This window comes from Miniopterus natalensis, chromosome 19, assembly GCF_054644295.1.
Source record: "Miniopterus natalensis isolate mMinNat1 chromosome 19, mMinNat1.hap1, whole genome shotgun sequence".
NCBI lineage: Eukaryota > Metazoa > Chordata > Mammalia > Chiroptera > Miniopteridae > Miniopterus > Miniopterus natalensis.
In genome coordinates, this window is record NC_142099.1 from 15,512,130 (window position 1) to 15,521,188 (window position 9,059).

General features: G+C 38.2%; 1 long non-coding RNA gene across 1 annotated transcript in view; it reads left to right on the forward strand.

Moving 5' to 3' along the window:
* LOC107543894 (uncharacterized) overlaps window positions 1-8,713 on the forward strand; it is a 32,006-nt gene extending 23,293 nt beyond the window's left edge. The window contains exon 3 of the long non-coding RNA XR_001603858.2: window positions 8,644-8,713. This is a non-coding gene — a long non-coding RNA (uncharacterized LOC107543894). The remainder of the gene's footprint in view (window positions 1-8,643) is intronic.
* Window positions 8,714-9,059: the final 346 nt, after the last annotated feature.

Sequence of the window (9,059 nt, forward strand, 5' to 3'; positions counted from 1 at the left end):
TGACCTTGCAAAATGCAGTATCTGTGATGGTGGCTTACAGTGACATCACACTATCTAGGGAAGAAGTATTTCTAAATTTCCTCTGTTCTTCACGGAAATTTTCTATCCACAGGTAAAAAAGGGGGGGGAAGGAGGTTTATGGCAAATATTTAACTAAATAGCTTCATTTCTCAAGGGCAGAGATCTTTGGCTGGTTTGTACACTGATACATCCCAAAGAACAGTACCTGGTACAAATAGACTCCCAGTGAATATTTGTTGAATTTATTCATTCTTCTAGACCATGGGGATACGTTAACATAAGACAAAGTCTCTGCTCTTATGGTAGCTTAGAAATGAAAAAAAAATCGTCAAAAGACAAGACATATCAACCATAAGCATTATGAGGATAGAAAAACAAGTTTATCTCTGTGCCTAGACAGTGCCTGATGCAAAATGTCTGGGTCAGAGTTGGTATTTAATAAATATTTGATTAATTCAGCTCAGCAAGCAGACATGTCTTGGCCACCACCTAAGAAAGCTACCATTTACTGAGCCCTTAATAAGTTCCATTCACTGTGATGAATGTTTCACACACATGAGCTCCTCTAATTCTCAAAACAAACAAATAAACACTCTGTGAAGTAGATTTTAAATATCTCCAATGTTTGGATACAGAGCTGGAGCTTATGTAAGGAAAATAACTTACTGGGGATAATCAGTTAATGAACATCAACACAGGAGGAGGAGTTCAGGTCTGTCTTAGTTGAAGAAAGTCAATATTCACATGTGTTCTCTACTATCTCTCTTGCACTGCGCAAAGTGTCCTTCAGGGCTTGCCTCTAGCACATCAGGGATTTCATGGTCATGTATTTAAAAATCTGAAACCACATTACCATCATCTGGGAAACAACAGTTTCATTCCCATTTCCCCCTGGAAGTTCCTGTGTGTTACATCTACTGAACCTCTTATTACCAATGCCATCCTTCAACACGGGCTTCCTGAAGCTAGAGCATCAGGAAGCCCGTGTTGGCTTTGGATCTCACGGGTTCTGTCCAAGAAGCAGATACTCTCCTGTTTCCCAAGAATCATGAGGGTGAGTGATATATTTTTTCCCTTTGTAGTCAAAATGTTACCCTGTCAGATTGGATGGACTTGCAGGCTTGAATTAAAGAAAACCACCCATCTACCCCATGTTCTCTTCCTCTGATGATTTACATAGAAGTGTAACAAAATTCCTTAAACCTTCATAATTGAGTCCCATTCCAGAAATCAGACAGGAATTCCTTGGGAATGTCAAATGAGAGGCAGTACAGGGTGACACAACAATGAGAAACAGGAAGGAAATGATGGGAAGTTGGGAAAGAGGACTGAGACACAATGATTATTCAGTGGCCGAGCATCTTAACACACTCACATGAATGAGTGGTCTCTGAAATTATGTGGTCAAGGAGGAAGCTGGTCTCCATGTCCCTGAGCCTGGCATTCAGGGGCTATGACTCACAAGCTGGGTCTGGAGCAGACTAATGAGTTATGAACAAACTACAGGCACGAATTCTGCATTAGAATGTCTATGATCTATTTGTCAACTGTTCATTTATCACTTCATAATATCAGTCACCACTTCTCAGTCTCCATGCACAGTGTACTAAGTGCTACCCTCACAGCAAGAGAGATGGGTCTCTACACAGAGAACATTCCATTTAAATTCATTAAACACACACATACACAAATATGGGGAAAAGGTAAGAGATCCCTCAAAGAAAACAGGAATGTCAGGGTAGGGAAAAGTCAGTGTGTTAAAGTGAAAGACACTAATAATAATAACAACAACAAAAATAGTAATACCATTTATTTCATTTCTACTGTGTGCCAGGCACAGTGCTAGGAGCACCACAGTGACTTTAAAAAGGACCCTTTGCAATGAATGTTCTTATCCCTATTTTACAGATGAGGAAATTGAGGCTCACAGAGATGAACATTTTTAGGTGCCAGAGCTAGTAAATGAGAAAAACAAATTTAAAACCCAGCTCTTTCTGACTCCAAAACCTCTGCTCTTACTATATTAATGCACTGTATGTTAAGGATATTAATAGAAGATGTGGTGCAGAGCACTCTGTTCTTTGAAGGAAGCATTAAGAAAACAGAGAAGTTAAAAACTTAATATAGGATCCTGGAAATATTCCTGAACTAGAAATTAGGTTCAAGTTCCATTTTCTGCTACTTCACTAATTACTTTAATACCTTGGATAAGTCACTATACCTCTCTGGGTTTAAGTTGTATCATCTCTTCTATCAAATTAAGGAGATGAATTTAATGATGTTAAGAATTTCAGTGGGATGTTTTGGTGTCCAAATCCCACCCTACCCTTGCCTCAGGGTTCTCTGTTGAAGAAGTTTTGAGCAAGGCTAAATAGCCAAATGGGAAACCATACACCAGCATTTCAGGTGGAGGGCTCTTTGGCTAAATCAAACTAAAGCATTGTGGGCTCTAAGGCTAGAAAAGGCCTTCCTTTCCCTACTCCCATCTAGCATTACTGGATTTGCATAGCATATTCCAAATTTATTTAGTACCTAGCCTCATGAATGACAGCACTGAACCTGCTTCAGCCACACAAGTGCGAAGAAACATAGGTCAGAAGGGTGAGCTTTCCCTTCTGAATGCACCAAGGCATAAGCAGGGGATGGAGAAGCACCAGAAGAAAAGAGTAATTTCTCTCCCCCACAAATGACTTCTAAAGTCAAGAGTCCATGACTTATGAAGCTACTGCCCATAAACATCCAGGGCTAACATTTAAGGACTATCATTCAAACTGAGATGTGTAGCAAAATTGGGATTACCTATAAAGAAATGACTATGAGATTAAAAGCAGATTTTAATCAGAACAATAGATATCAAAGACAATGGCATAATATATTCAAAGTGCTAAGGGAAAATCATCAACAACCTGGAATTTTTTACTCAGCTAAACTACTATTTAAGACAGAGGGGAAACACACAGTTTACAATGCACAGTTTCTTGCTGAAAAAATTATCAGAGGATAATGTGCTTCATGACATTCTCACTTCAAGAACCAGGAGTGTTCCTGAGCCTCACATGACAGCTCTCCTCTCTCTCCTGCTATTGCTGTGCCTCTAGGTATAAGGGAGACTATGCAGGGTTAAGGGGATGTACTCACCTGGAACCTGCCTCTCTTTCTAGACCCTGGCTCTGAAACCCAGAACCCCAGAATTCCCTGCCAAAACACCCCAGAAGAAAAAGAAACAGAAATAAACTGCTGAATGTGAGATAAAAATTTCTTATGTATCAGAGTTACTACTTTTTAAAAATCCCTCTAACTTTAAAAGAAATATATGAAGAAAATTACTGATGTCATTGACATTAAAAACACACCATATTTCCAATTTTAGTATTTTTTGTCTCTCTGCCACCAACATTGAAGCAATTGGTGCTGTTATACTTCCTTAGTCCTCCCACCTTCCTATTTTTGTTGCTTATATTATTTTTACTTGTTTTAGGTTTATAACACTTATATTGTGTTTTGCAACCATAATTCCTGCAACTGTTAAATTTTGTTCTATTTTTAAGTGGATTCAATACCCACCAGTGTTTGTTTTTGTTTAATTTTACCACAATTTTGCAATCTGGTGGTTCTTAATTTCTTTAAAAATCACTTAGTTGGCTGGTCTTTATTAGTGGATGTTTTAGTCAAGAAATCTTCATTGAGTCCTTTACTTTTTTTTTTTTTTTTCACATATGAGGTGTCTGCCTTTTTCCTAGTTTTCTGAATGGCAATTTGGCTAGGTTAAATATTCCAGGGTTGACATTTGTTCCTGTATAACTTTGTAGACATTGCTTCATTATCTTCTGGAATTTTTTCCCTTCCTTTGGTGACTCACTTTTTCTGCCTGAATATCTAAAGCAAGTCCTTAGAAATAATTTTTTTAATTCAGTAACTTAACCAGGATTCTAGGCAGCACTGATTTTATATCATTATTTCTCATGTGTATAAAGTGCCATCTCAAGCTTTTTGTTACTGTAGTGTATCTTCAGTGGAGGTCTTTACTTCAGGGATGCCAACTGCCTTCAATGCTAGATTACATTTGTCGTTCACAACTATCAGTTCCCTCTAATTGCTCAAATCTCTTGTCTGCGATTATTTCAATGTCTCCCCCATGCCATTAATGCAGTGTCTTGCCATGCCTATTCCTTTCCTTGGTCTTTCTGATTTATTTATGAATTCTGCCATGCTGTTATTTTAGCTTACAACCCGTTTCTTAATTTCTACCACTTCCCCCTCCACCTCCTTCTTTTCCTCATCCCATCTTTGGACTCATATTTTTACTAAGTTGTTTTCCATAATGAAGCACTATGCGGCATTATACCAGGTTAAGATGAGAGAGAGAAACAGGGGTGCAAGTTCCCTCCATGACACCAAAAACTGAATCAAAAGTCATTTTTAAAAAGTGAAAACTCTGCATAAAACATATTGTGCATGTGAGATGGTTTACCTGTGGTCCTAGAGGTAAAGAGGAAAGACTTAAAATTGTTTAATGTCCATTCCAAGCAGAAGTACTTAAAAATAAATTTAGACAAAGTATTGTATCATCTGAATTTTATAGTTGCATGTGTGTGTCTATATGTCAAATTATGTGTTTCTAAAGGGGAATTGTGCAATCCAGTATAATTTCTTTTAACCCAGTTCAATTAGTTTATATAGATTTAATTCAGGTAAGATCAGCTCATTTCCATTTAACTGAATACTACCCCTTGCTCTAATCTTGGTCCACTTTCATATTAGTATGAGAAAGTAAAAACCCAGCCCCAGATTACAGCTCTGTTGCCAGTGTTGGCTGCAAGCACCCCCTCTCTCCCCCACTTCCCCACTTACTCACTTGACCAGCTTTGTTCAGCCCTCATCTCCTCAACCTTTGATCTTTTGGCTTTGTGGCCCAGCTCCTATCACCTCCCGTAGATACCTTTTTGTTTTGACAACTTATTTGGACCAATTTCTGTGTCCTACCAATTTCAGTCTTTTTCACTAATCTGTTGACTTCTTATAATCCATTCGATTTTGATGACTATAACTCAAAATGAAAGTCACTTTCACTAAAGACTAGTTCTAAAAAATTCACCAACCTAGAAGACTATACCTCAACCTCCCTACCAGTGCATATATGCACTATGTTGCAGTGAGACATAAAATAGCAGAGAAAGACCGTGTATACTGTCAACTAAAAATGCAATGAGGCCTCAACTTGTTCACCACCATGCCTCTCTGTCCTTGATTGTTTACACCCTAATTGTATAAAGCCAGAAAGCCTAGCCCAACCTAGAACTCCTTTTATGTGTACTAATGCAATTCCTACAGACTGCATTGGGAGAGGCAAGCACATAACTGAGCGCCAGCATCAGTCCAAACTTCTCAGAATAAATTACTTTCCAAATAGTTCAGAGAGATATAAGAAAAAAAAAAAAGGCAGACAGACTCTGTATGGCTGGCAAAAGTTGGCATCAAAGGCAGATGATGGATCTGAATGGCAGTTTGCTGTATTTTTATGCTTTGAGTGACAGCCTAAGTGTATTCCTTTTATTCTTGGCAAGGCAAAAAACTCAAATTTTGCCTTTGGTTATTTGTTTTCTTTGTTATTTTTTTAAACTGTAGTAATACAGTATTTTCCAAAACTGAGAAAAAGCATTAAGTTGCCTTCTCTATTGCTCTGGCCTAAGTAGTATTCCCTATGATGTGTATTCTAGGACTTCTATGAATGAAGTTAACTTTAAATTACAGTAATGCTCTCACTGCTCTCTCTGGGACACATCTCCTAAATCTAATCATTCTTATTATTATATATTTTCTTCTGATTCTGATTTTCCTTTCTGAGTTTCCAAATTTCTACCCATATTTCTCTGAACTGCATCTGTCTATATCATGCTATAATCCTAACGTGGGGTTATGACCTTCATATTAAGAAAGGCATTTAAGCATTTCCCTTGGTTAATGTACTGGGAGTGGGGATAAGTATGTATAAGGGTGTGGGATGTTATAGTCTGAGCAAGGACTTCCTAACCTCCAAAATGTAACATCTGTTTAAAGTAACATTAGATGGAAGGAAAGTAAACCATCACGGTGGACAAGTATATGAGGACAATTCTAACTCTTCATTGTGGTGGAGAGAGCAGGTCACCAACTAATTAGCTTAGCATTTATCAAGTCTTTATTTGATTCTAGGGCTGTTCTAGAAGGTCTTCCCATGCTTTCTGTCAACCCTTACATGTTTTCTGACCCGTGTGAGCTCTGGGAGTGGTTTAGCTCACAGCTTCTCAGTGGTGGTTCTTCCTCCAGTAGTTGTCCTGTGCCCAACCTTGTAAAATCTTGCCCTGAGTGTGTGCAGCTTACGATTTGGCCAAAATTTCTTTTCTTTTTTTAAAATAGGAAGATGAGGCATCACTACCCTCATTCCCCATACAGAATCCTGTCCTGGGTACCTGAGAGAGGAAAGAGCCCCTCCTGCCAAGAGTTTTCCTTTTTAAAAGAAAAAATATATATTCTTTATTGATTTCAGAGAGAGGAAGGGAGAGGAAGGGAGAGAGATAGAAACATCAATGATGAGAGAGTCAATGATCGGCTGCCTCCTGCACACCCCCGACTGGGGATCGAGCCCGCAACCCAGGCATGTGTCCTAACCAGGAATCAAACTGTGATCTCCTAGATCATAAGTTGATGCTCAACTACTGAGCCATGCCGGCCGGGCTAGCCAAAATTTCAATATAGATTTCTGGAGCTGATAAAGAAAGATACCACTTTACCACTCCTATTCAACATTTTACTGGACAAAGGAATCAGTGCAGTGGGGCTGAGGAGGTCTAGAGCAGACCATCAGTCCCTGGTTAACAGGAAAGTGAATCATTCCCCACCACTAGTCTCTTTGTTTTGCAGAGTCAAAGTTCCAAAGGATTTTGTAACTCAAAACTTAGGCAGTAGTACCTATAATCTTTCAGGTCTCTGCTTTCCCTCCTTATTTGAAACTTCTTGGCTAATGAGACCCCTCTGAATGGTCACTCCAAGAACTCAATAATGACATTGGTATGGGGTCTGTTTGGAGGCATCTGAAAATATCATTTATTTGCCTTAAAATAAAGAAAACACTTCTGTCACTTGAGAGTGTCCTAACTGTTCATGGAGAGCATCCAAAGTAAGCACTTTCTTTCCCAAAAACAGTTTTCAAGAAGGGTGTATGTTACTCGCACTGCCAAAAACAAAGTTTTAATCTGCGACGTACTTGGGAGCTACAGTGAATTTCAAATACATATTCAATCTACCTCTTAATAGGTCAGTTATTCTTGGGAAATTTCAGTGGCCAAATTGAAGAAATGTTCACAAGGAAATTAAGAATTGAAGTCATTATTCAAAATATTGTCTTTAAAATGTACTGTTAATCAAAATGAGCCTTTACAAAAGTCAATCAATCCTTTTTTATATCGCCTGACCATGTAAATTGTTGCTGGGAAAGAAAACTGTGAAGCTCAGCAATAATTTCAGCAAAGTAGTTTAGTGTCTTAAAAACATTTCTCAATAGCAAATATGCTTGCAAAAGAATCACTGTTCTAGTAATTATTGAACTACTTGTAATCCCCTTGACATCATGTCTTTCCATGTGCCTTTTCACATATCTGTGGCTATTTGTTGCTACTATTCCAAAATTTGATAAGAGGTGATGTCTTAAAGGTTAGTTACACTGTGGAATCTGAAACCATAGCAACAAACTTGTCATAATCAATTACATTGGAATGCACTTGTCTATCTCACACTCTAAGCCTGACTTTGTAACATCACATTATCATAATTTGGAACATACTGGTTTACTGACTTATGCAGATCTTCCAAATGTTGACATAAAATCACATTTATTAATATCGCTGCCAATTTCAATGAAAAGTCTTTAAGTATTAGGAAGCTGTTAAACTCATAGTGGCAGATAAAATTTTCCAAGATTCTCATTTTCTCTTTAAAACTTTTATCATTGCAACAGATACTTGTTTTCCCTGAGGTGACAAACTTCATTTGTTTTCGAGGAAATATCTGACAAACACCTGAGTCTGAAAAAAACTAAAGCGTGTCATTCTTTCTTGCAAGTAAAAAATATCTATATTCCATAAATAAAGTAGAGACGACTAACAGAAATACACAAAGTAAATGAATGGATAGAAAAGATGTGGTTTATATATATAATATACATGCACAAAATGAAATATTATGCAGCAATAAAAAAGAATGAAATCTTGCCATTTGTGATGTGGATGGGCCTAGAGGGTATTATGCCAAATGAGGTAAGTCAGACATAGAAAGACAAATACCATATGTCACATCCTCTTTGTGTGTGTGGTATCTGGGGTAGGCAGGATTCGTAACTCTCCCAGTAAATGAAATCATGTTTTAAAGGCCCACTGGAAATAGTCCTTGAAAAACACTGTGATGAGTTAAGTGTAAATGAATCAGAAGTAGAAGTATTGGGTTTCCCTGGAAATACACATGGGCTGAGACATGCAGGGAGGGGGGAGTTTCCACCCAAGGTCCTTAAGAAAGAATTGGAGTGTGTTGCCAAGAAATGACAACCTGTTTTTCCAACACTCATTCGAATTCCCTGCCTTTCCTTTTCAGGCACCTGACGAAAAATATTTGATACTCAGAAGCTTTCCCCCAACCTGAAGTGTGACTTTATTTCAATGAACTAAGGTCCAGCTTTCTTCCCGTTACACACACTAATGGGGCAATGACAGTCCTGCACGAATAGCTCATGGAGCAGATGGAGGCAGGCAGCACTCATGAAGTACTGAAGCTCTAATGAGCCTTTGATCACCGGCGTCTCACAGGGCCAGTATAGGATTATGTTACCACTCCAAGTTAATAGGCAGAAGTTTCCAACATCGATAAAGTCTGCTTTTCTGCAGGTAAAGGTGTGAGTGATGGGGATGTGGTGTATAAGATGTATACTTTGCCTGCTGGTTCACTTGTACCATTCTTCTTTGAAAGTCAGATTCTTCCTTTCCAAAAATTATAATAATGGAGAGATGAAC